This window comes from Nothoprocta perdicaria, unplaced genomic scaffold, assembly GCF_003342845.1.
Source record: "Nothoprocta perdicaria isolate Ctin4 unplaced genomic scaffold, notPer1 scaffold_369, whole genome shotgun sequence".
NCBI lineage: Eukaryota > Metazoa > Chordata > Aves > Tinamiformes > Tinamidae > Nothoprocta > Nothoprocta perdicaria.
Genome location: NW_020455609.1, coordinates 335,930 through 340,114, shown reverse-complemented (window position 1 = coordinate 340,114; position 4,185 = coordinate 335,930).

Here is a 4,185-nt window from a genome sequence, read left to right as displayed (position 1 = left end):
ATTTTATTTTATTATTTTATTTTATTTTATTTTATTTTATTTTATTTTATTTTATTTTATTTTATTTTATTTTATTTTATTTTATTTTATTTTTTGTCATGGCCACAGAGGACACATAGCAGAGCAGGGAGGACACCATGTAGAGACAGCAGGGCAGGGAGCAAAGCAGAGGCAGACACGCCATGCACACGGGCACCAGGAGACAGAGAGATCAGGACCTGACAGGAGATAGACTGGGGCAGCCTTGAGGCTAGGGACAAACTGAGGGGTGGAGAGGCTCACTGGATATCAAGGCTGGGGAGCCTAAGTTTAGAGGATAGAAAGATCAGAGGAGAAGTGGGAGGCTGAAGAGAGGGACCTCAGGATGCCATGAGCAAGGCAGAGATGGGATTTTTGTGGGCATGGTGTTGGGAGCAAGGGATACCTGAGCTTGGTGGGCAGGGGAGACCAGGGCAGCACCACCTAAGCAAATCACTAAGCAAAGGCCCTGTGCATGACCAGGGCATGGAGAAACCCCAGGGCCCARAGGGCAGTACGCAGTGGATGGGCAGGATGCACAGAGGGGCAGACACGTGGCCTCCCTTACCACAGGACAAGAACGCAGAGTCTGGAGGCCAGCAGTGGGTTGGGATAGGAGGCAGCGACAGGATGGAGCAGGGAGAGCCACGGACCTGCATGGCCTTTGCAGCCGCTGGGATGGAGGTTGGAGCGCCGTGTTTGCTCTGCTGCCGGTGCTGCCGGCTCCCCTTATCTCTGCTCTTTGTTTGTTGTGTCGCGTCCCCAGAGCCAACACTCCTGCCGGGCAAAATCCAGAGACACTTGAGTGAGACTCCAAAGAAAACATAGTGCTAAAATGAGTGGCGAACAGGCTGGGCTCCACTGCAAGAGTCTCACCAAGATCTTTTCACAGGGATGCAGTTCCCAGCAGTGGGAAACCCAAAGAGCAGGGCTGGCCACGGTGGCCTGAGCTGGCTCTGTGCAGAAATGTGAGAGCACAACACCGAACTGGGAGGCTTGCAGGCCTGGGGTGGGGGATCTTTGTGCTGGGACCCTCCTACCAGGCCTGGGAGACACAAGGATCGACGCCAGGGCTGGAATGTGCTGGGGTCCTTGAGCTGGTGTTGGGATCTGCAGGGCCCGGGATGTGCTGGGGATGGGATGTGTGTGGTGAACGCTCCTGTGTCCACACATGGAGAAGCGGCCTGGCTAGCAGGGGATGCAAGTGCCACCGTTTCTCCTCCAGGGACACTGACCACAGTGCTGTGGACCATTCTATGAGCAGAATGGGGAATGGAGAGGTGCCTCCCCTTCCTRCATTTCCGAACTCCCACAGCCACATCCATGGCTGGGATCAGGTGCGGATCTTCCCTYCTGCTGCCCCTACACAAACACTCCTGTTGCCAATGGCCAAAGCCCATGACAGTCGTGTGCCAGACGTGTTGCTTGGTACCGTGTTGGTGAGGAGGGTCTTAGGAGCACAAAGACCACGGAAATGGAGAAGTGTCAGGGCTGTGTGGGCAGGGTGGCAAGAGAGCCTTGGGGCAGGTTCATGTGGAGCTGTGAAGCAGAAAGCGTGTCCAGGGAGACTAGACTTTGCTCATCCTAGTAAACAAATAGCATCGATTGCTCTAAAGCAATAACTGACTCAGTCATCTGTTTCACTTGCTAACAGGCAGAACCTGCAGGGCCCTGAACTTTTGTCTATTTATTTTAGGACAAAAGCATTAAAGGGAAAATATCAAACAGCAAATAATCTACATGCATACTGGCTTCCTCGGCATCCGCTACTCCCCAGGGCCTCCTAGCAGGTACAGTGTGTGCTCGTGAGCCTGCGCTGCGGAGGGACTTGAATTCATTTTTCCCTTCCAGATAGGCCCCATGGGCGCTCATGGATTTGCCAAGTGACTAGTGCACAAGGACAAATGCCCTTTGGACATCTGCATCTACAGCATCTCAGTGCAGTCCTCTCCAGCATTCCTGTATTGGCTGGTCTTCTGTGCTATGTGGCTGCCAGGTTGCCACCAGTTAGAAACACAGTAGAAAATCCCCATGTCAATGGGAGGTGTCTGGTGGCTTCAACGAGAGGCTTCAGCCTGGAGGATGTGTCCTTTGGCCTCTGGAGGAGATGTGTGAAGCCTGCTGCGGACACCGTAAAGCACCCAGCTTCTCCCAGATTCAGCTTGAGACCTCCCCGAGTCCTGGTGCTGGGAGCACRCGCTGACCTGAGCCAGGCTCAGCCGCTGTCCCACCGGCAGCTCCAGCTTCAGCAGGGATCGCTCGTGCTSGCAAACCGCTTTGTTTCATCTCCAGAGAAAACTCTTCAAAGCCACCCGAGCGCTTTGATTTGAGAAAGGGTTTTATTGCCGTGAAGATAAGAAAAGTTCCTCTGGCCCCGCGCAGGAGCCCYCGAGAGGCTCCAGAGCCCTTGTGCTTGTGGGGTTGGCCCTTCCCTGGCCAGCAAGGGGGTGAGTGAGCAGGGCAGGTCCCCAGGTCCCTGGGGTCACTACGTGCAACATGTGCAGATGGTGGCCTGGCGCTGGACCGTGATCTCCACCAGGGCCAGCAATGCTGTGGGATGACCAAGAGAGAGGAGTGAGGGGGGACAAGGAGCTGTCTCCTGTCCACGGCCTGGAACGGAGGCGAACGGTGCCTCTGGAGCAGCATCTTGCAGGGCCTGGCTGTGCAGCACCCCAAGTGCTGTGGCAGAGCTGAGGCTCAGCCACCAAGGGACTGCTTTTGAAAACAAACTGAATGCACAGGGATTTAAGAGCTGTGAAATGGGAATGTGCACGAGAGACAAGATGGCAGGGAATGGGCTGAGAACAGGGAGTGATAGAGCTTTAAAGACCCATCTGAGGACTGGAGAAAAGGGGGGAAGAGGCTCTGGGGACGGTGCCTCTGTCTGCAGGGAAGGGAGGGGACAGGCATGAGCACAGGGRTGTTTATCCTCCCTATGACGGTTCCTCAAGTCCTATTCTTGCTCTCCCACTTGCTAAAGAGTAATAAAGGCTGTAGTCACAGAATACTTTGAGCTTCAGGATCTAGGTGCCAAGGAGAAATAGCTTTCTTGGTAACCATGTCCTCCTCACCCCAGCAAGTAAAACTCACATTGCTAGACAAGTAGAGGGGGAGGTTTGGATGACGAGATTCCATACTTCCAGCTGAGGTCCCCGACAAAGCCACTGCGACCCGGCTGGCTTTGACGAAAAGAAACTTGGTGGTRTTTGAGACTGCACAATCTTGAGCATGGAGGTGGCTCTTTGAGTCAGAGGGGAGTCGCAGGGAGCTGCAGACTTTGGTAGAAGGTGGAGGAAAGTGAATTCAGTAATGAACTTCAAGGCAGGCATKGCAGGAAACGTTGGTCTCTGCAACCGAGCAAGTTCAACATCACTAAGCAAAGSTCCTGTGCATGACCAAAAAAGTCAGTGAAAACAGGGTGAAAAGCAGGAAGTGCCACTGGAGTCGCAGGCAGTCACACAGGGCAAATATATGTTTTTGAGCAAGCAGCCAGATTAGCTAGAAAGAAGGAGAAAGGAGCAACACTGGCGAGCAGCAGCTTGGCTTGCAGTAAAGCCAGGACACAACCAGACGCACCTGGTTATGAGCTGCTGAAATGCAGGACAGGGCAGCTCTTAACACCATCCCTGCCCCAGTTCAGCGAGTTTCGGATCCCTTGGGGATGTGGATGGTCTCTGCCACCTTCTTGTTCCCTTTAGAGATGCCTCAGTGTGCCTCATCCCACACCAAGAAGAGGCTCCCGTGGTGCTAGTTTGATGCTTGTTCAGTTTATATGTCTCTAAGCAAATTATGTGAACCCATCACAAGACGGTTTTGTCTGGCTGCTCCCCACTGCTCTCTGCTCTGGCTGAGTGTCCCAAGGGAAAAGTCAGAGGGAAGCAGGTTGAGATAAGAGAGGGCAGGGTGAGGAGCGGGTGAACCAGAGGGATGGAAGAAGCAGGCAAGAGCCTGGGAGACCTGTCCTACTTTTACAGCACTTAGGAACAAGGGGTCTCTCCAGATTTCGTGTCCTCAGGCCCCTTGGCATATGCTGCGGGAAGCTTCAGCAGAGATTTACACACCAGTTTCCCTGCAGACCAGTCTGCAGTCTCCACGGTGCCCCGTGCAAATACTCAAGAGGAAGGTGCCTGAACGCCCCAGGGCATGAGGCAGGCAGAGGAGACCCTT